Here is a 24516-nt window from a genome sequence, read left to right as displayed (position 1 = left end):
TGTGGACAAGATCTTTGTAGATTTAATTCTGAATGCACCTCATTCCTAGTATAATACCAGTTATACAATTAGTGCCCAATAAATGTGCATTGAATAGAGAGTAATGAAACCTTTGTGACCATCTAGCCCTGTGGTTCTCAACCATGGCTGTAGATTAATCTTGGATGGTTTTTTAAAAACCCCAAAACCAGGGGCATCTGGGTTGCTCCGTTAAGCGACTAACCCTTGATTTCAGCTCAGGGTTGTGGGATCAAGCCCTGTGCTCAGCACGGAGTCTGCTTGAAGATTCTCTCTCCCTCTCCCTCTGCCCACCCCCTGCTTGCACTCTAAATAATTAATTAAAATCTTATAAATAAATTTAAAAAAAAACCCAAAGCCCAGGACCCACCTTAGACTGACTAAATCCAAATAGCTGGGGGGTGGTATGAGAGGTGGGAAGGGACAAGTTCTGTATGTCTATAAAGTTCCCCCAAATTGTTCTAACACAGCCAGGAATGAAAACACAGATCTAAACAAAATCTCTCACATTTCAGATACGGATTTGAGGTATGTGGAGAGGGAAGTCAATTCTTCAAGGTCTTACATAATTCAGTAAGGGACAGGGACGGGGACTAGAATGCTCCTTCTCTGGCTCTCTGCCTTGCAATCTTTCCATTTGTCATGCTGCTTCCTAATGCAGTCATATTATCTGGAATACAATGAGATGGGGTCCAGTGGTGTGGAACGGAATGGAAAAGGGTGGAAAGAGGAGGCATGGGATGAGATGGGAAGGAATGGAATGGAAAAGAACAGAAAGGGATGGGATAAAATGAGTTGGGTTAGGATGGGTGGATGGATGGTTGGATGGATGGATGGATGGATGGTTGGATGGACGGATGGATGGATGCATGCATGCATGGATGGATGGTTGGATGGATGATGGATAGATTGATGGAGTGTTGGTTGGATGGATGTATGGATGCATGGGCGGGTGGATGGATGGATGGATGGTTGGATGCATGGATGCATGAATGTATGGATGGGTGGACAGATGGAGTGGAAGGAGTGGGAAGTGATGGAATGGTATGGGAAGGAATGATGTAGAGATCTGTGGTACAAAGCAATACACTGCAATGAGATGTGAAAAGATTATAAAAAGAGAAAGACACTGTCAAGCAGAAAACACAATGTAGATGATAGCTTCTGACATTCACGGCACAAAACAAACTAGCTTCTGGATAGTGCTCTCCAAGCTCAAAATTCAGGGTGATTTCATTCCATGCTCTTCTATATTTTCTTCTCAGAGGAGGACAGAAATCCATAATATAAACATTTGATTTTCCAGTCAGGAAGATCTGGATTTTTTATACCCTGGCACCACCATGTGCCAGCAGGGCAACTTCTGGAAAGTTCTTCACCTCGCTAAACCCCAAGGCCCTGGATGGGAAACTATGCCAGTGTCACAGGGCTTTCGTGAGAAAATGTGAGTTACATGAGAAACGTCAAAGAGAAGAGAGCTTGGCATGCAGAAGCACAAAATAGTTTTCATTCTGATTTTGTCCATTTTTATGTTCTCAGTACTGGCTGCCACATACACAGTATCCCAGAAGGACTGGAGAGCTAGGCCAGGCTGCAGGCTCTTCCCCCTGGAAGGGTCTCATCTCACCATTATCCACTGAGTGACCATGCCTGACCTAAGATTGGGATCATGAACCACTGGGGCTCCTTCTAGAGATGGACTGTGACTTCACTTCACTAGACAAGTGCATCTGGGACAGTGTGCTCTTCGAGGCCTACAGCACACCCCCTGGATCATGCTGCAGCCGTCTCAAAGGTTCCAGAAGCATCGCATAAAGACCACTGCTGAAAGCACAGAGCATAGCTGACTGGTGTAAACGCATTATGTGTCCTCTGTCTGAATTCAGGGTTTGCTCCATCCTGCCCCATCACAGGCTCCCAAGAAGACCAACTTGAAACTCATATCGACATTTAAATTGTCAGGATATGATTAAGCCTTGGAGAAGATTAATTACCAGTTTTCTTATGCGTCAACCCCCCTCCCCACAAATGTTCCCTACCCCCCACCAAGCTTCTGAAAGAATCTAACATTATAAACAAGGATCTAATTAGCAACTTGAATTCAGACTTAAGATCTTTTGTGAAGGTTTGGTCACAGATGCTGCTTTAATCTCTGAGGATTATTCTTCAACATCCAGAGAAACGTCAGTTGCTTTCCTGGGCCTTTGAGGAATTTTATCTCATTTGAATAATGCTGCCAGACCCAAGGACCTGCTGAGGAGTGGACTCAAGATTAGCCCTTGCTGGGGTATAAAGAACTCTCTTTTTTTGTATTAGAATTCCTTCCCATTTCATTTACATCTTCAGAGGAAGCTAACTCCCCCACTCGAGCTTCTCCCAGTTGGGGTGACAAGGGAGACACAGATCTTCAAATGCTGGCTTCAAGTGGGTAGAGCTCTGGTTCGCTAGCCAACACAAAGCAATTCAGCCTCGGTGATCAAGGCTTACTGCGTGGCTCGAGGGCTCATGTTCCTTCCCTCTCCTCATTCCCACCGCTCTGCCCTTGTGGGGGTCACCAGGGGCCATAAGCATATCTCCACTCCATTCCACCGTAGACAGCGTTCACATTCCAGCCAGATCCACGCTCCTCCATGCAGCCTTGATCACATCACTGTCCCAATAAAACCGTGAGAGGTTCCCAGCTGCCCAAAGACCAAAGTCCAGAGTCCTTACTCTGGGGTTAGAGAGCCTCCCTGCTAAGGATCCGGATCCCTGTACCCACCGTTCTGCTTTTCCCCGCTTCCACACCTCTAGTCTATAGTTCTTCAAGCTGCGGGCCATGGCTCATTAAGGAGGTCCTAAAATCAATTGAGTGTATTGTGACCAGCATTTTTAATGTGGTTTATGGCAAAAGAGCAAACACTTACATGACTTTCCCTCTACAGCAGGCTCTGTTCTAAATACTTTGCAGAGATTCACAGACTTGTCCCACTGACCCTATGACGGAGGCACTGGCGCCATCCCTGTTTTACAGATGAGGACGCTGGCGTGCAGTGAGGTTAAATAAGTTGCCCCAGGGGATTAAGGCAGGCTTGAGCCCAGGCAGCCATGGGGTCACAGGCCATGTTCCTAACCACTAGGCAGTACTGCCTCCATATACTGTAGAACTGTGTGGAATAGGAAAGAAAATCCAGGGTGCACTCCGTATGTGAGGACAACCTTCACGAAGGTCCGCTGCAGATCAGTATGAATGTATACAGGCATAAGCGTAATCGGAAATGTATATCGTACTGAGTGTGCAATGTAGAATGTGTGTCCGGCTGTGGCTTGTGGTCAGAATGTGTTCTGACCGAACCACAGGACCGGCCACCGGTCCCTCACACTTCCCTGCCTCCGTGCCTTCTTCACCCACTCTGATCCTAGCCTTTAGAGTGTCTTTCCCCATCATTACCCCCACACACACACACACATACACCTCTTCAGTCCAAATGTTGTCTCCTCTACACAGCCTTTCTTAGTTCTTCTATTCGGTCTTCCGAATTGTCAGCTTCTAGAGGACTTGGGTGCATTGGCTTCCCCACCGGAACTCGCTTTCTGACTGACTGAGCCTCATCCTCCCGGAGGCTCCCCCCCTCACTCCCCGTGGGTCTGAGGGTTTTCTGGCACTCAACTCTCTGCGTTAGTTCAGGGCAGTGGGAAGTGTGGTCTCCACACCAGCAGCTTCGGTACCACCTGAGAACTTAGAGATGCCAATTCTCAGGCCCCACCCAAGACTCAGTGAATCAGAAATTCTGAGGAGGGGGGCAATAGCTCTTTGGACCATAACAAGCTCCCTAGCCGATGTTCACACAAGTTTGAGAACCACGAGGTTAAGGAAAAGCCATTTTTAATCAGTATCAGAAGAAGAGGTCTCTCCATGATTCTGGGCCAGTTGACTACAATGTGACGCTTATGAGGACAAGGCCATGTGATCAGTCTCATGTATCAAGGTCGGTGATATTTCTCACCCATATAATGAAAACCCAACCCTAGCCTCTGTGCATTTGCAAGCTATTTAGTCCTAAGAGAAAGGATGGACGTCTCAGTGCAAACCCGTTTGCTCAAGACTAACTCCCAGCTCTAATGTACGACTGCGCTGTCCTCGCTCCTTCCTGGAGCTCAGTTTGCAGCCGTGAGCTACTCACATCCAGAAGGAGGCAGTAAAAGCAAAACCAGGAATGGACAAGGCTATTGTTTGAGGCCAAGGGAACTTGGGCAGGACCCCAGTCTGTAAGGCCATTTTAGGAAGTATGGTGGAGACAGATTGCAAATGATAATCACAGGCGATGAAAGTCTATGTGGGTTTAGAAGAGGAATAAAATTTCACAGAAAATCCAAGGTCACAGAAATAACAAAGCAAGAAGGCCTGGGAGCTAGCTCTTGGATTCGAAAGCATTTGCATGGATATTTTGTGTTTGAAGAAACTCAAATCTGCATTCTAAGAGATTCAGAAACGGGATCACACAGTAAGGAAGGGACAGAGGTAGGCTGCAAACCCAGCTTTTGCTGTTCCTGGCCTCCCCGCCCCGAGGGAGCTTCCTGGCCACCTGAGTGCCCCTCCCCCACTCTCCATTTCCCTTTCTCTTGGCTCCTGCCACAGGGCCTCACATGCCTGGGTCCAGGGCTCCGCACATTCTGGCCCTTCTCCTGTGACTGCCCTGCCCTCGATGTCCCCACAGCTGTCTCTGCTCACCCTTCAGGCCTCACCCCCAACGCCGCTTCCTCACAGAGGCCTTCCCTGAGAAGAGGCTCAACTGACCCTCTACCCCATAATAGTTTCCTGGGGCTGCCAATAATCGACGACCACAGAGGGCGACTTAAAACAACAGAAATTTATTCTCTCACAGATTTGGAGCCTAAAAGTCTGAATCAAGGTGTTAGCAGGCACCATGTCTCCCTGAAAACTCTAGGGGACAATCTGTGCCATGCCTCTCTCCTAGCTTTGGGTAGTTGCCAGAAATCCTTGGTGTTCCTTGGCTTATAGATACACCACTCCAGGGTCTGTCTCCATCCCACACGGCCTCGTCCTCTCTGTGTCTGTGTCCACATTTTACTCGTAAGGACACCAGTCATTGGATCAGGGCTCACCTTAACACTAGGACCTCATCTTAACTTGACGACATCTGCAAAGACCCTGTTTCCAAATAAGGTCACGTTCACAGGTCCTGGGGGTTAGAATTTCCCCGTGTCTTTGGGAGTGTCGCACATAATTCAACCCACGGCAGTGCCAGACGCGTCCCAGCACAGTACTCGATTTTGCCTTCTTCATAACGCTCATCACTACATGAAATTATCCCATTTACTCAGAAGTGTGTGTATTCATTGCCTTCCGGCTCACATTGTAGAAAGCAAGCTCCTTCCAGCCAGGGTGCCTCTGTCTTGTTCACAGCTGAATCTCCAGCACCTAGAAAGAGGCCTGGCACAAAACAGTATTTAACAAATACTACCTGGCTCACAATGGCCTCTCCCCACAGGGCCTTTAATTACACAGACCCAACTCACCAACCACAGGGATGACTGAATGCCCTAGGCTGGCCAGTCAGAACCATTTTAAGAATAGACTGTATGGGAGAGGGAGTCATGTTCTTTCATCTGAAGCTATTGGCTCTGAGGATGATACCTTAGGGTTACCAGATAAAATACAGAAGACTTAATACATTTTTAGTATAAGTATATCCCAAACATCACATCAGCTATACTTATGCATATGACATACAATATTTTTAAATGTATTCATTGTTTATCTGAAACTCAAATCTAACTGAGGCCCCTACATTTTTTTCAGATAAATCCAGCCATTTAGTGATGTCGGCCTCGAACTACCAGCAGCCATGTTGTCCACCCCATGTAGAAAGCCTGCCCGAGAATGAAGCCTTTCTAGAAGAAAAGTGGAGCCAAGGGAGAAAGACTGATTTCTGGCAATATTTTTCTAAGTGCCTGGATCCAGGCAGGCCTAAATGTTTCCTTCAGCACTGGAACTCGCCAGTCATCCCGGTTAATAAAATCCTCTTCTTTTCCTCTCCTAAACTTTGTTAAATTAAGCTTTTGCCACTTGCACACGAAGGCGTTCCGGTGAAAGCAAGTCAGCGAGCAATCAGGGAGGATTCTTCTCTTCAGGAACACTGGAAGTCCACACTCTCACAGTCTTCCCCCTCATTCTTCCAGCACTTCCCCATGGGGCCCGATTTCATTCCCATGTGGTCCTTTGTGTTCGGGCCAGAAGTCTTAGCTGCAGCCCCTGCACCTGCATCCTCCAGTCCCATCAAGACACAGAACGAACCCCGAGAAGACAGAAAGCCTTTCTTGTGCTGATGTGGGTCACCTTTCTGAGTGCGAATTCAATATGTCACATCCTGCAAAGGGGCCCCCTCTGGATCGGGAGTGAAGAATGAGGGGGGACAAAGGTGAAGAAGGCAGAGAAGCCCAGCCTGCTACAGCAGAAATCTCAGCCGAGGCTATAAAGACACAGGCCCTACAGCTAGGCCTGGGCACTGCAGGGAGAGGCCGAGGTCCCGCCTTCCCACCTTTGCTGGGGAAGTTCAAGAAAAGGCCCAGCTGACCATACAAGAGTGACGGCAAAGGCTAAGGTCCACAGAGGCGAGTACCCGCCGGTGATCCGGGCATTATCCCTGCTATAAATTGCATCACTACGGTTGTACATAACAAGACTCTCGGGAAGTGACAGACCGCTGGGATTGATACATCTAGCTTTGGCAGATGCTGATTTGATAAAGATCAACTCTTTCATTCTAAGCCAGAGAGAAAGAAAAGGCCCGATGCTAAGGTGCCAGTCCCTTAGCATCTGGGCAGGAGAGAAGAGAGAAAACTCAGGGCTTTGCCAAGAGATCACTCAAATGGCCATAGGCAGGGACATTGACCTCCATCCAAATTAAACACTAGGCCTTCTGAGCCCAGTATTTGCCAAGCTTACACTTTGCAAATCAAGACATTGTTTATTCATCCAGCAAATATTTATTAAGATCAAACAATACGCAGACCCTGGGTGAGGCACTTGGGAAACAATCATGAACAAATGTAAACACTCTCCCTTCATCCTCCAGCTTCTCTAGTTGGGAACATGGGCATTGATTGAATAAATACTTAGGTAAGTGGAAATATGATTATGCTAAATGCTACCAAAGAAAGAAATGAGTCATCTAAGAGTAATAGGAGAGGTTCAACAGACTTTATTCCGTATGCAATGGATTATTTGCTGCACCCCCTGCTATGGTCCAGACCCTGTTGTAGGTGTGAAGCTACACCCATATTTTATCCATCAAGGCTTTGGATCTGTTTATTCACTGGAATTACTGACCACCCCCCACCCCCATGAAGAGGCTCATCTCAGTCCCAGCTTGTGTGGTGGTGAACATTCCTCCCATCCCTTTGCTGGCTTCCTGGTTACCTCCATCCCATAATATACATTTGCCACATCTATTAGTTGAAGCCCACAGAAGTCCAAGGTCTGCAATCAGTCACCCTGTGCTCCTCGGAAAGCAGGACGCAGGCAAATGAGAACTTGAATCAGAATAGAGCAGGCTGTTATTTCGTCTTTTGGACTCCATCTGTGAAGCTGGTAGAATTCAGAGAATTACACAGCAGAATTAATGTACTACCCAACTGGTTAGCATTCAGGAGTTCTACATTTTGTTGGTGATTCACAAGCTGGGAAGTTTGGGATTTTAACTTCTTTGTATTAGCCTTTGTATTTTTGCTTAATATCCTGGCTGCCTGGGGCTTCTCTCCAAGCCCGATGGTCCCGTGGCAGTTGGACTCCAGACCCACCCACCACAGTCAGCTGAGGAAAACCCAATGGTCGTTTCCTTGCCAGGAAAGTGTCCTTGCTCTTCCCATAGAGTATTCTGGCTGTTTGCCCAGACTCAAAATTTTCAAAAATTCCATAAACTTAGAAAGCATCCTCCAGCTGTTCTGGACCTTAGCAGCTCATGTGTTAGTCAAGAGTCTTTGGTCTGAAGGTAAAAACAACCCACTTCAAAGGAGCCTATGCGGGAAAAATAGAAGTGTATGTGGGGGCGGGGTGGGGGGTGTTTAGTGGGAGGCTGCATGGGTGAGTTACAGAACCCAAGGGCACAGAACACCTCCGGGCACCACAACGGTCTGGACCCAATAACTGGGAAGCCAACAGGAAGCAAGATGGCCACCAGTCCATCTCTCTCTGTCTCCAGAGCTCATCTCCACTGACCTCTGCAGTATCGGGTCATTCTTTTCCTCTGCAAAATCCCTGTCTCTTTGCTCTGTGCACAGATGGAAGGATGACTCGTCTACAGTTCCTGCACTTCTGTGTCCTTGCTTCCTGCCACACCAGAGACTGACTAGCTGTCATTTTGCTCTGAGGTGCTAAAATTCACCACTTACTCATTTCACTGCAATTCTGAAGTACCCACAATGTGCCAGACGCTGTTCTAAGCACGCTACACCTACCCACTCATGGAGTTGGGCCCCTCGAAAACCCCAAATCATCACCATTAGGGTCTCTTGTGAGGGTCCAATAAACGGCATCCCCTCCCACACCCGTGTAGAAAAGAGTACTTTGAGAGACAAGAATATCAAGCCGAAATATTGTGTTTATTATTGATAAAGCCTAGGTTGGATTATGTGAGTTCTATTTGTAGGCTCTCTAAAACTGAACCCCAGAACTGAAGAGACTTAGCTTCTCAGACACAGGCAAACCTGCCAGGAGAGGCCTGGGGCCCTAGACAAAGATAAGACACACTGCTTCAAGGAGCGGCTTAGAACTCATTTACCCTAAGGGCAGCTCACTCCCAAGGAGAAACCAGTCAGAGCAGAGATGAGTGTGATCCATTTGCTTCTAAATTTACCAAATAGATAAATCCCTTCTGCTCACCCGGGGCAGGGTGTCTAAAGGAGCGGAGAGAGAGGGCAGGAGGCATGGAACAAACTTTCCACGGGGAAAGAAACAACAGGAACGGAACCAACACTGTCTATCCCCAAGCAATCCTATTTAATGTTATTCTTCGCCTTCATCACTGAAGGTTTTTAAATCCTTCATCAGAGAGTCAGATTTCCTTTTTTCCTTTTGTTTGTTTGTTTGTTTGTTTGTTTTTTAATGTGCGGGCACGTTTTTCCGCAGCTGTTTTGAGAAGGTGGGTTTTTTTGTTGATGTTCTAGCTGGTGTCTTTATAACTACGTATGACACAGAGATCTTTATTCTTGGGCCAGTGTCTATCAACTGCCTAGTACAAACTGGGACAAAAGTGTATTTTCTCTTCCTCCTGCACACACTTTTTCTCACCAGTTTTAGTTGATTATCGTATCTTGGCATGGATTTTTGTGACGTGATTTATCAGCTTGACGAATACCCTTTGACCTCTGGCTATGAAAACATCCAAAGGAAGCATATGAAACATCATCTTCCACCATGCTGCCCTCTTCCTCCAACTTTTCCTAATGGAACCATTTCCACCTTCTGAAAACTTACAAGGTTTTGTGTGGCAACCGCAACGCTCAAGTTCACTTCAGTCTTTAGTTCCGTAGTGAGATGGATTCCCCACGCATCGTGCACCCTATTTCTGTGATGCCTCCTGCTATCCTGAGGGGTGGCCTCCAGTGGCTTCCTCCAGCGGCAGGACATTGGGGGAAATGCCTCCGAAGTGACTCGACGCTCAACACCGTCAGTCTTCTGCCTCAACACACAAACAACAATCCAGCCATGGAGGAAAAAAAATTATTTTATCACATTTTTTCCTAATGGGTTTTATAACTATTGCTCCTCTGCTTTCTTGCTCTGAACATTGCCATGGAGGAGACGCAGATGGAAGGGATTTTGCTGATAATGGACTATGAGTCCAGAGGGCAGAGAAGAGAGTTTTCCAGAAGTGAAGCAAGGTAGGTGAGTGGTTAAATGAAAGAATTTATGTTGTCATATAGGATTGAAAGTCCAAATGAGAAAAGCTATCCAGAGAGTCTTACAGTTCCGGTGGTTCTGACAAACAGATAATACAGGCGTGATAAGGTTGGTCTTGAGCGTTTCCTGGGCAATGCGTGGTGGTGACATTTTGGGTGTCTTCCTCGTGTATGAGTGATGTGATGCATTTCCTGGTCGCCCCAAGTATTGATTCTTGACCTCTAAAATCTGGTGGCCAAATTATTATAGGGTTGATTATTCTAGGCCAGTATCTCCAAGGTGTGTGAGCGCACACGCGCATGTGTGTGTAATTTCTGGAAACTTTTCATGAATTATGTTTATTTTTCCATCTGACTATTTAAGAAGACGTAGCTTCTCACTGTGTTAAAAGGAAACTAAAAAAAGCAGATCATCCGTTACGTGTATGTTGTATCTCCTTTATCCACCTTCCAGAGCTATTGCCTGATTTCTAATCCATTCTAGTCCTCTGTCCAGGGACTTTTCATTTAACACACTTTTCTTAATCTCCCTTCCACGTCCCTCATTATGTGTTCAGTGATGTGTACCCTTTATTTATCTGCCTCTTCTTGTACAAACCTTCATTCTTGTGACGGTTTTATTTTTCTCTTTCTCTTTCTTTTCCTGAGCTCTGCCAGCTCACTTTTTTTTTTTTTTTGCCAGCACACATTGAAATTTTTTTGTTGTTTTCCCATATTTCACCTGACCTAGTTTATGTCCACTTTAGACTAATTTTACAAGGTTTTTTTTTTTAACATAGTGGTAAAATGTTTTCTTTAGAATGTGCTTTATAGTGATACTTTATAGAAAGAATGATGAAGTTGCAGAGATTGGCTTGATCTTTAAAGGCTCATGACCCTCCAGCTAACACATGCTCACATACAAGGAAGAGACCTACAATGTCCCCACCACAAATTGCCCAGGAAATGCTCAAGTCAAACTTTATCACGCCTGTATTATCTGTTTGTCAGAACCACCGGAGCTGTAAGACTCTCTGGATAGCTCTTCTCATTTGGACTCTCAATCCCATATGACAACGTAAACTCTTTCATTTAACTGCTCACCCACCATGCTTCACTTCTGGAAAACTCTCTTTCCTGCCCTCTGAAGCTCGTAGTCCATTATCAGCAAAATCCCTTTATATTCTCACATCTTCTCTGAATTAGTCCTTCATGTTCCTTCTCTAAGTGAAGCCTGGCCCTAACTAAGGACACATCATCTCCTACAGAGATGGCTGATTTCCCGCCAAATTCCTCTGCACCACTGAACCTGGAATGTGCTGTTTGCCCCTTCTCATCATTGCTTTTTTTTTTTTTTCAGACAATTCTCATTCCTTGCTCCTTGAAAAACCCTGGCTTTGTTGCTTATACCATCAGATGATGTCACTCACTACCCCACCCCTTCCTGCACTTGTCTACAGGAACCTGGATCAATCCCCCTCATCTCTCAAAGATTTTAGCACCTGGGTCACTGCAACTCCCTCCAACACTGTTCTGAATTATTTCAGTATCTTTATGTAAGATCCTCCCAATCCCACGTTCTCTAGGTTTCTTTGTTTCTTCTATTTCAATGATCTCATTCACCACCTAACCTAGGCTCTCGTTCTTAGAATCACATGCAATCTTACCATTTATCCTGATTGCACTCCCTCCCCAGCTGTTTCAGGCATCCTAAGTCCTACCTCTTTTGAGGTGTCCAGCTCATTCTTTGTAGTTTCCCAACACCAAGGATTACTTGATCCAATGAGGACCTTCAATATCCTGATTCTGCCACCACTTTACTGCACCCCGTTTCATATCCTTATCGCCCTGCTTATCCAGCTCAGGGTTTATGTTCCCTTACGCACATCTTCAAATACTTTGCTTTTTTTTTTTTTTTTTTGCCTCCCTTCAAGATATTATTAGCCTGGGGAAAAAAAGAATCTTGGTTAAATTCTTCCTGCTCAAGCAAGGGAACATGGTCATGAGATACGCATGTCTGTGCACACACGCATGTGCACACACACTTTGTCTGGGTTTGCTTTGACCCTGTGACCATTAAATTCACAAGGGCCCTTTAGGAATACCCAACAGCATAATAATAATTTTTATTTTGTTCCTTCATTCTCCCTCTCTTCTAGAGAATAGTTGTGTGTTTTCTCCATTCTCCTTGAATTTCCCACATGTCCTTCCCAGCTTTCCTCTCTTCTGTTCCTTGGAAATAGAAGCAATGAGAAGAGAACTCCAACATGCTCCCCTACCACATACGTGAACCTGCCAGCTTCACTCTCTTGTATTGTGTTCTTTTCTGTTACCAAAAATACATATGCTCCTGTTAAAAGTCTAGTCCTTCTCCTGTGCAGTGGACCCCTCCTATTTCACCTCCACAAGAATAGTACTTTCACATTTGTCTCCCCTTTCTCCTACCTTATCAGTATCTCTCTTCTAGTAATTACCATCAGCACACTGGCATGCTTATGCTTCTTGTATTAGTCAGAGAAGCAGATTCAATCACTGTATCTGTATCTATAAACAGAAAGAACTGACTGACAATATGAGCAGAGCTTTTGCACGAGATGCTTTGAGAAAGCCAAGGAAATTTTAACAAGATGAGATACTTTTCAAATGTGGAAGAAAAGAGCATGTTAAAGAAGATTCCTCTCTACTGATTACTAGTGTATAAGTTTTAAAAATAAAGTTCTCATATATTTCAAAAAAAATCTATATCTGTTAAGAGATTTATTATGAGGAATTGGTTCATGCAACTATGGAGGCTAAGCAGTCCCACAGTCTGCCAACTGCCAGCTTGGTTCCAATCCAAGTCCAAAAACCCATGAACCTGGAGAACCAATGATGTGAGTTCTAGTCCAAGTCTGGAGGCCTGAGAACTGGCAGCACTGATGATGTCCCAGTCCAAGGAAGGAGAAGACCGATGTCTCAGCTCAGTCAGGCTGAGAAAGCAAATTCCCCCTTCCTCCACCTTTTTGTTCTATCTGGGCCGTCAACAGATTAGATGATGCCCACCCACACTGAGGAATTGCCTGTACTCAGCCTATGAATTCAAATGCTGATCCCATCCAGAAACACACAAAGACACCCAGAAGTAATGTTTAACCAAACGTCTGGGCACGTCATGACCCAGCCAAGTTGACACATGAAAGTAATCCTCACACTCCTCAACCCCATCTTCCTGCAGCTGCTACCCCGTCGCTCTGCTCCCCTTTATAGCAAATCGCACCTCCCATTCTCCCTTGACCTTACCCAGCGGGTTTTCATCTCTACCCTTCCAGATCCCGGTCAATGTCATTCTACCCTTCAACTTGCTCAGGCAGAAAACACTGGGCTGTGTTTTGCCTACCGTGCCTCATCTGTGGGCTGCTTCCAGGATTTGTGATTTGTCTGTGTGAATTTCTCATTCGGTCCTGTCTTCTCTGCTTCTCCTTCAGGCCAAACCGGGTCCAGGGAAACTCCTGCCATCAATCCACACAGCTGTACCCATTGCTCCAAATAAGGGGGCTCACTGCATTTGCCCTCTGGATGTGCCCCGTACTTGGGAGAAACATGTTTGACCATATTCTCTTGAGGTCTGCCGCTGTGAGCATCCTTTGGACCTTCCTTCATCTTATCTGATCGTCACAGCATTTGGCCGTTCTCTAGATATTGTGGCTCAGGGTTACAGATATCTCCTGGTTTCATCAGAAATGGAGCTTTCATTTCTTTCCACATAATCCTTCTTGCTTTGAGAGTTAATCCCCACGTGGAGAAAGAAGAAATAATATCTCTGTCCACCAATTTACTTTTTTTGTAGCTACAGATTTCATTTTTCTCCTTTCTCATTTTTTAAATTTAAATTCAATTAATTAACATATAATGTATTATTGGTTTCAGAGGTAGAGATCAGTGATTCATCAGTCTTATATAATACCCAGTGCTCTGCCCACCAATTTAAAACTAGAAATCACATGGTATGTGATGAATACTTTGCATTTTTTAAAGGTTTATTTATTTATTTTTGAGAGAGAGGGAGCACAAATGGGGGGAGGGGCAGAGGGAGAGAGAGACTCTCAACCAGACTCCTTGCTGAATGCAAAGCCCAACTCGGAGCTCGATCCCATGACCCTGAGATCATAACCTGAGTCAAAATCAAGAGTTGGACGCTTAACCAACTGAGCCACCCAGGCGCCCCAATACTTTGCTTTTAAGAAGATAAATCTGACCACAGTATCCAGGTTGGATTGGGAATAGGAAACCAACAGGCAGGGACACCATTTGGTAATGGCAGATGAGGTGTTCAGGAGGCTGTTGGAAGTTAGAGCCTGAAAAGGTCAGGAAGGATTGTGCAAATGGAGCCTTGGGTGCCTTTAGAGAGGCAGCCATGCAGTGTGCCAGTCAGGGCTCACCTGTAGCTAACAAAAGCTAATGCTGTTTTAGTTTTCATATTTATTTTTAAAAAAAAGGTATTTGAGGCAGGGAATCAAATGCTTACAAAATCATTAGGAGATCTGGAGAACTAAGTTCTAGACAGGTAATGACGAGGAATGATTCTAGAAGAATTCCCAGGAACTGGCTGATCAAGGGTAGCTCTTCAACTATAAGGCTCTTTGGGGGTCGGGAAGCCAGAGTTCTAACTACTGCTTCCAGGATCACATCACATGGGTGCTACCCAAGCCCCAGGAGCCCAGTGCCACAGCTGTTGGATCCAGGAACAATGCACCCAACAAGTACCACAGAGGTTGGGAGGCCGCCATCAATGACCTCTCTAGAGCCAGGGTGGTCGAGACACTGGCAATACAGACCCCTCATCAGTGCTGATTCTTCCTGCTCATCTTGTCCCTGATTCCAAGCCTCACACGTGTCCAGCTGGCAAAACTGTACATCAGAAACGGCCTTCAACTGAGAATGTTGTTTTGAGATTCCCAAGCTGGCCAATATAGAAAAGCATAGAAGAGGGGCGCCTGGGTGGCACAGCGGTTAAGCGTCTGCCTTTGGCTCAGGGCATGATCCCGGCATTCTGGGATCGAGCCCCACATCAGGCTCTTCCGCTATGAGCCTGCTTCTTCCTCTCCCACTCCCCCTGCTTGTGTTCCCTCTCTCTCTGGCTGTCTCTATCTCTGTCGAATAAATAAATAAAATCTTAAAAAAAAGAAAAGAAAAGCACAGAAGAGGGGCACCTGGGTGGCTCAGTCAGTTAAGCATCTGCCTTCAGCTCAGGTCATGATCTCAGGGTCCTGGGATCAAGGCTCGCATCAGGCTCCCTGCTCAGCTGGGAGTCTGCTTGTCCCTCTGCCTCTGCCCCTCCCCCATTCATGCTCACTTTCTCTTTCTCTCTCAAATAAATAAGTAAAATCTTTAAAAAAAAAAAAGTAAAAGAAAAGCACAGAAGAATAAAATTGGAGCAAATAATACACAAAACTACTCAACCTCCTTCCTCCTGAGCTTACCTCACTGATGCGTTAGCTGCAAGAGCGTGGGCTCCCTCCTCTCCCACAAATACCTTTGTTCCTGTACATCACATATTATCCTATTTGCTTATTATGACCTAGGTGTTATTAATCCCCATTTTACAGACAAGGACACTGAGGCCCATAAAAGGTGAATACCATGTCCAAGATCGCCCAGTCAATCAATGACAGAATTGAGACTGAGCCCCACAATCTAACTCTAAAGCCCTTTGTCTTTCTTCTGCTTATTCAATCCATGAACTACCTCAACTAGGTCTCCTTTTCAACAGAGAAGGGCACCAACCTCTTCTGAGTAAAATAAATCGGCTTCTTAATCACTATTTCTTTCTGGTCATTCGTGCCAGATGGTGAATGCTGTTGCCGGCCCGGCTGAGGGCTACACATAACATTACCGTGCTCCGTAGGGGCTGCTGTCTTCCTGCTTGTGTATTTGCCTGTATGGATCATCGATCAGGTGTTTCCCTCATGCATACAAGTTATTGATGATCAGTTGCTCCTGAAAGTCTAAAAGGAACCCTCTGGTCTCCCCAAGCCACAAGCCTTGTTCAGTCCAGAAACTGATTAGGGCCCTCCCTGGTCCCAGCTTTCCCTAATAACCAGACCCGCCCTCCACAAACCCGGCCAAGTCAAACCTCCTCATTATTCCTGGATGTGCCCCTGCTTCATGCCTTCGCTGATTTTTTTCTCTCTGGCTGGATTTTCCTTCTCTTCTCCAGTGCCTCGGTATCCAACTCTCACTCATCTCGCACAACTGATCTCAATCACTTCCTTTTCCATAATATTTCCCTTGAATTCTCAACCAGTTCAAAGTGAGGTCTCTGACTTCTGAATTATTTGGACACTTCTGTCTATGTCTCTCCTATCACATCCCTAACTTTCTACTTGCTATTGAATAAACACGATGTAGGTTCAATCACTGGCCCCAAACTTTCTACTACCCTGTGATAATATTATAGATCTGCATTCTTGGCATGGCCAGGAGTATTTGGCCTTGGGCTTTGGCATGTAACTTGCTTTGGCCAATGAGATTGTTAGAGAATGTGACACGAGAGGCTTGGAATGGACCTGCAGAGCTGGGCCTGTCTTCTTGCATGTCTGCCTTTTGCCAGGAGAACATCCTGAAGGTAGATGTTGGTCCAAGGAGGATGAGGAGAACCCAAACTACGACGTGAAACCAAGCCCAGCCTCACACAGATCATCCAAATCCCAGCCAATCCAGCATCTGCATGAGTGAAAAATACATGCTTGTTTTGCCTGCCACTGTGATTTTGCGGATGGTTTATACAGCGGTGACAGACTACACACCCATCAGTGCAATTTCAGCTCCCTTCCTGGGTGGTGCACTCCGAGAGGGCAAGCTCATCTTACTCTCTGTACAGCTTTGTGATGGCAACCACGTCCAAACATTATAGGATGCTTACTGCAGGTCGTATGAAAAAGCCGAGGCCCAGTGAGGTTCGGTAAGTTATCTAGAGTTTCATAATGAAGCCGTAGTGGGGACAGGGTTCAAATCCAGGCGGTCTGGCTACAGAGGCTTCATGCAATACACCAATCTACATAAAAAAATGTTCACGAAAATATTTGTGGGTGGGAAGGAGAAAGAAACGGAGAGAACCATAGTAAACTCTTAACTCTAGGAAACAAACTGAGGGGTGCTGGAGGGGAGGCGGGTGGGGGGATGGGGTAGCTGGGTGATGGGCATTAAGGAGGGCACATGATGTATGAGCACTGGGTGTTGTATGCAACTGATGAATCACTAAGCTCTACCCCTGAAACGAATACTACACTATATGTAAACTACCTTTAAATAAAATCTTAAAAGAAAGAAAAAGAAAAGAAGAGGGGAAATAAGGAAGAGCCCTATGATTTTTGTTGTATTTTTTAAAAATATTTCTAGGGGCGCCTGGGTGGCTCAGTCATTAAGCGTCTGCATTCAGCTCAGCTCATGATCCCAGCGTTCTGGGATCGAGCCCCGCATCGGGCTCCCTGCTCAGCGGGAAGCCTGCTTCTCCCTATTCCACTCCCCTTGCTTGTGTTCCCTCTCTCGCTGCCTCTCTCTCTGTCAAAAAATAAATAAAATCTTTAAATATGTATATTTATATGTATATATATATATATATATATATATATATATATACATCTGCTACTGAGATTTCTAAAGTATAACTGTGATTTATACCCTTGAAGAGGATGTTTATCATTTTGACTGCTCAGGAGTCATTCTTCTCCTAAGAGCACCCAACTACCTTTAAGTGAACACCTGTACCCACATGTCTTGGTGAAGTGCATCCTGGCGAGACCTCTCATTACAGAACCTCCCCTCCCTTTACAGGATCAGCCTGACACAGAACAGCCAAAGGATGGGCTTGTGAACCAAGCTGACCCAACTGGCTTCTCTCCCCAGGACTCAGGCGAGTGGTAGAAAGAAGTTACAGACATCATCACAGGGACAGGCATGTGCCAGACCTCCTGGTTGGGAACCATGGTTGGGACTCCCATGCTGAGTTCTCCTGAGCTCCCCCCAGCTCCTCCCCATTTCCCTGCCCAGTCTCAGCCTCCCTTACATCTGTGAGTTCTCCATACCCTTTCAGTAAATCTTGCACCTAAGAAATACAGTGTTGGTTTCTATTGCTTGCAACCAAAAATCCTGATTGACTCTATTCTTTTTCCCAAAACAATCCCCATAGATATGGAACTGTGTGCTCTGTTGGCCTTAAGTCATGAATGCCCTAGATTTTGAAAGAAGTAAGTTCAAGGCCAATTTGCCTGTTAGTTGCTCTTTTGTCAACTGTGGTCTGAATGAGAACAGCTCTAGGCCCAGTAGCCAGTGGTTTGAATACATCTACTGTCCAGAGAGGAAAATGAACATGACCTGTGTAACAGCTTCTGTCACTAAATCACAGAATATTGGGGGAGATGAGGAAACTGGGGGATGAGCATTAAGAGGGCACTTGATGTAATGAGCACTGGGTGTTATATGCAACTGATGAATCACTGAACTCTACTTCTGAAACTAATCATACACTATATGTTAATTAATTGATTTTTAAAAATTGACAAGACAAGAAACAACAATTGTTGGAGAAGATGTGGAGAAAGGGGATCCCTCCTACATTGTTGGTGGGAATGCAAGTTGGTACAGCCACTCTGGAAGACAGTGTGGAGGTCCCTTAAAAAGCTAAAAATTGAGCTACCCTATGATCCAGCCATTGCACTACTGGGTATTTACCCCAAAGATACAGATGTAGTGAAGAGAAGGGCCATATGCACCCCAATGTTCATAGCAGCATTGTCCACAATAGCTAAATAGTGGAAGGAGCCGAGATGCTCTTCAACAGATGACTGGATTAAGAACTTGTGGTCCATATATACAATGGAATATTACTCAGCTATCAAAAAGAATGATTTCTCAACATTTGCTGCAACATGGACGGCACTGGAGGAGATAATGCTAAGTGAAATAAGTCAAGCAGAGAAAGACAATTATCATATGGTTTCTCTCATCTATGGAACATAAGAACTAGGAAGATTGGTAGGGGAAGAAAGGGATAAAGAAAGGGGGGTAATCAGAAGGGGGAATGAAGCATGACAGACTATGGACTCTGAGAAACAAACTGAGGGCTTCAGAGGGGAGGGGTTGGAGGGATGGAATAGGCTGGTGATGGGTAGTAAGGAGGGCACGTATTGCAGGGTGCACTGGGTGTTATACGCAACTAATGAATCATGGAACTTCGCATCAAAAACCAGGGATGTACCGTATGGTGACTAACATAATATAATAAAAAATATTATTATAAAAAATAAATAAATAGATAGAATTTTACAGAACATCTGGGCCAACTCCCTCATTGAACAAATGAAAATAAACAAGGCCCTGAGAGGGGAGGTGACTTGTCTCGAGATGAACAACTTAGTGGCAGAGCTGAGACTAGAAGAAAGGGTCTCCTGATTCCCATCCAGGGCTCATTCCACCCCACCACCTGCTGTCTGTCTGCCAGAATGCTTTGTTCTCTTGATATAGTGGTAAAGAGCATAGTTTTAGCAGAGAGACAACTGGGTTCATAACTTAGCTAAGCCACTTATGGACTCTCTGACCTTGGGAGCACTACTTCCCCATCTGTACTTCAGTTTACCTACCTGTAAAATGGGTATAATTATAAGATCTACCCCCTAAGACAGTGATAAGTAACAAATAGTATAAATATATTAGTCTAATATCTGGAGATAGCAAGTGCTTGATGAATATTAGACATCATTACAATTATTCATAAAGGAAGTAACCCTGAATATCAAATATTCCTCATTTTAGCATTTGAGCGGAGATCAAGGGAACAGACCAAGGTCGTGCATCTTGAAACTGGCATGCTGTTCCGACACACCATGCATGTGTCATCCAAGCCCAGGCCATTTCTAGTAGCAACTGACTAGGAAATCTTCAACCCTGAGAACCTACTGATGCATGTAACTGAAAAAGATGGTTGCTGATTTCAGTAGTGTTGGGCCCAGCTGCTTACATAATGGTCTGTCTGTTTTTCTCTCTCTCTCTCTGCCCACCACTCTCCCACCTCTTGGTCTTGTTTCTTGCTGTGTTGGCTTCATCCTTAAACAAGCCCTCCGCACATGGAGTTGCTTGTATCTCCAGGCTTAAATTATTTGTATAGGTAATAATCCCCGTGGGGAAGAAAAAGAACTATTATTTCTCAATTATTCCTGCAAAATTTCTGGAATTCATGCTGATTAAAGTCAGGTGTTCAAGCCTAAACCAATCATCTTGGCCACGGGCACTTCAGTGATGAGCCAGGCCTGATCAAGGAGTGCATTTCTGGATCTGGTGGGAACATGGATGGAGTCACCCCCACTTAATCACATAGACAGCATGTAGAAAGGGAGCTGACACCAGAAGAAGGGAGGATGGAGATGTGCAGGGAAACACAACCAGTATCAGGACTGACCTTTCCACTCTGTTATGGAAAGACATCAAAGGCATCCATTTGCCATCACCGCTATTCCCCTTCCACCTCCTCCACTCTGTCAATCTCTTCATTCTGCTTCTATCTCCTCCATAGAACTTAAAAATTCTAACCTGCTGTGCAGACTCCTAAAAGATGCCCCATTTCAAATTTGAGCCCCAGCCACTGGGTCCATCCAACTCTCCAAACCGAACATAGGAACGTGGTAGCCTAGAAGCATAGTTGTCTTTGAAGCAGATCTGGGGACTCGGCCAAGAGGGTGACCTACTTCTCTTTTCTTTAGCACCTCAGACCCCTTCTGGGTCTGGGACTCATCCATCAACAGCTAGGATCCCCTAAAGAAGAAACAACAGGGGCTCAGAGCCAGCATGACCTTGAGCACTACAGGGGAAAGTCAAAGTCATCCTCCCCTACTGACTGTAGCATTGCAACAGCAAGTGGGCTGCCCACCTGCTCTTTCATTAGCCTTGGGGCCATCATAAGGGGCACATATAAGGGCTTTGGAGACATTGGTTCTAATACCACATCTGCCATTAGTAGTCAATGACCTGGGGCAAGTCACTTAGCCTCTTAGAAGTCTCAGATTCTCATCTGTAAAACAGAAGCAATAATATCAACATGCCAGGGGTGATGTGAGCCCTAGATGAGACAATGCATGTGTTGACCTCTGGTGGGGCTCAACACTCTTCGGTCCCCACCCCCTCGGCCTGGCTATACCTCTCCTTCAAGATGAGTCAAGATCTAGGACAAATAACTCCACCTTCTTAAGTAGAAGAATGTCAAGCTGGTGCATTTGATTGCAAGACACAAATTGGACTATGTGCTCAAAGGGTTGACTGTCAGATGGGTGAACAGGCCAATGTAGACATACCAGATCTCTCCTCCCTTCCTCACCTCTGCAGGGTGAGGGCTGGGGCTGCCTCCAGATGTGAGAGGACCCAGGTCTTTTTCTGTCTCAGTCTCTCTTTGTCTATCCCCTTGTGGCTCCCGGAGCAGATTAAGAAATATTAGGGCAGGCAGTGCCAGGCTTTGGGGCTGATCTTTCTCTTTCTCGCTGTCATCCTTACTCCATATCCTCCGGGGCTGGAGGGGAGCCTCCTCTCATTATAGTGGCTTGTAGCTGTGTGACACTGGCCAAGAAATTTAGACTTCCCTGGCCTCAGCATTCCCTTTCACAAAATAGAGATAAATAAAACTAGACCTCCAGATCATTGCAAAGGTGACACGAGATAGCAGACACAATGCAACTAGCACAGTGCTCGAATATCGTAGGTACTAATCGTAAGTCAGGGATGCTTTGCTCTCATCCTGCTTCTTGTAAATATGACAACATCCATCATGTGTGGCTCCCTAGCCCGGTTCCATGACGTAGCTTCTGATGAACGGATATCCTGCCCAGACAGTGGCCAGGACTCAAAACTTTCCTCTTGCTCCACTAGTTGTTTTTTTTTTTAATAATTCTTTTTATTGGAATTCTTCTGAACATCACATATTCCTGGTGTTAGCAAGAACCAATTGTTCATAAAGACCAATGTCCTGTCTACTCAGAGCTGTACTTCCCCACACCAGCCAAGAGGATCTTCTGACAGACTTTTCTTGTATCCTTTTAGTGGCATTCATCCCATCTGCTTTGTGGTTAAGGGAAAAAGAGCACTGGACTTTTAGCCATCCTAGCTTTGAGTCTTAGCTCTCCCAAGTGCCAGCTGGGTGACTTTGGGCATGTCACCACCCCTCTGTGAACCTATTTCCTTTTGCGAGATGATGATAATAATACTTTCTGTGTTAGTGTTGTGAGGATTTGGGGATGGTTATGGTATAAACCCACGTACATATTGGGTACTATTGAGTATTTTGCATTTTTTCTAGAAATTTCTCTCCCTCTCCTACTAGATATTAGGTTTCTTAAAGGCGATGCATCATTGCATCAACAATATCATTCATTCATTGTCCATTCATCATTTATCACTGATATGATTCGATGATGTCAATCATTCATTTGAGAACCCTGCAAGTTCTAGAACACAGAAGTATCCATGTGTCAAATAATTACATGGATTGACAAGGATTCTCTTCTATAATACATTTAAAGCATTCCATTTATAGGACCCTTTGGTAAATAATCTTTCTGACTCATTTCTGTATCCCCATGTCTAGCAGCTCTCCGGTAAATATTTTCTAGAAGAACATTTGAATAAATGAGTGATAGAGAATTCAAATGTTTCTTCTCTCCACTCCTTGCTTTCTCGCTTCCTTTTAATATGCATCAACCACCTACTTTGGGTTGGCCACTTTACTAGATCTCATTCAACTCTGTGCCCCGGCATACACAGCCCACATCACACAGTAAGGAAGTGCAAAATACACAGGACAAGATAAAGAGGCAATATGGTGGTGGTGTTTAACTATCAGGCTCGGAACTAAGACTACATGAGTTGGAATTCCAAATCTGCCACTTACTTCTTTTAAAGATTTTTATTTATTTATTTATTTATTTATTTATTTGAGAGAGGGAGTGCATGCACATAAGCAGTGGAGAATGGAAGAGAAAAGGGGGAGGAGCAAAGAGGGAAGAAGAGGGACAAGCAAACTCTGCACTGAGCAAGGAGCCTGACGCAGGGCTGGATCCCAGGACCAGATCATGACCTGAGCCAAAACCAAGAGTCTGATGCTTAACCGACTGAGCCCCCCAGGCGCCCCAAGCCTGCTCCTTCTCTAACGCCTCCTCGTTCGTGTAGAGCTTCAGCGTTACGCCCATCACCATAATCAGGCCATATCCAAAGACAAGCAACAGGCATCCCACACAGAGAGATGAGAAGAACCAGCCAGGTAGTGCAGCCTCTGTCCCCATTTCAGAAGGCTGGTCATCAGAGGGCACATCCCCACCTGGTCTCCTCTCTGCATCTGATTCTTTCCTAGGAGTTCTGGAAAGGTTCCACATGGAACCAGTCTTCAGTCAAAATCTTGGCACCAAGTATGTATTTGATAAAAACTTCTTCCATGTCTTAGGAAGTATTTTTCCATCAAACTTCCCGCTAGTGGTCCGATCAGTTGGACGACGTGTACCTTCATGGATCGATGCATACCCATGGTGGACATAGTTGGTTGCCTGCCAAGTATCTGTCTGTCCACCTTTCCCCCTGCCTGTTCCACAAGCCACGAGCCTCAGGACACTCACACCCCTGGGTTCAGAAATAGGTCCTAATTGGTCTAAGTATAGTCTCATTTCCCTGGCCGAAGTTTGGTTCAGGAATCAGCACTATCTAATTCAGGGCCATAAAATATGAGGAGGAACTCTGCAGGTGGGCTAGTGAGACAAATTTCCTCAACCAAAGACAGAGGGAGGGAGAGGAGGAGGGGAGAAGAGTGAGAGAGATGTACCCTCTTTTCTTCTCCAAACATCACTGAGTCTGGATGTGACACCTTCAGCTGAAGGATGAAGGCAACACCCAGGACAGCAGAGGAGACATCGAGAAAGAACCTGCATCCTTGATAAAAACACTGAGCTGCTAAATCAACCAGTTTGGAAGCCTGACATGTTTTTGGATATGTTCTATTATATGAGCCTATAAATTTGCTTTATTATTTAAGCCAGCTTGAGTCAGTGTCTGATGCGAGCAAGATCAAAGCATTTCAACAAATAGAGTATGAAATATTTTTTAAACAAAATTAAAATATTGAAAATAAAGTTTATCTTGCTTTTTCACTTACCAGGAGATTTTTCCTATGTCAGTAGATAATCTTTATAAATTAAATTAGGGACATTATTATATTTTGAAAATGCATCATAATTTACTTAACTATTCACATACTTTTGGGTAATTAGATTATTTCCATGTTTCACTATTATAAAAAACATTGAGGTCAACATCTATAAACAACCCTATTTAGTTCCTTAAGATAGATTAGAGAAGCAGAAATTCTGTTTTAAAAAAACAAACTTTTTAAGAGTTTCTGATATTGCCAAACTGCTTTTGAGAAAGACTAAATCAATTTATACTCCCATTAACATGGTATAAGAGAACCTTCCTCACTACAACATAAGTCATAGGCAATTTATTAAGATAAAAGAATAGTAGTCACATCTTAATTGAAATATTTTGATTACTAGTGATGGAAACTAGTGTTTCCTTTTATTTAATGGCCCCATATTTTTTTCTTCAACAAAT

This window comes from Ursus maritimus, unplaced genomic scaffold (assembly GCF_017311325.1).
Source record: "Ursus maritimus isolate PB19 unplaced genomic scaffold, ASM1731132v1 scaffold_21, whole genome shotgun sequence".
In the NCBI taxonomy this organism is placed as follows: Eukaryota; Metazoa; Chordata; class Mammalia; order Carnivora; family Ursidae; genus Ursus; species Ursus maritimus.
The sequence above is the reverse complement of the archived record's forward strand: the minus strand, read 5'-3'. Positions refer to the sequence as shown.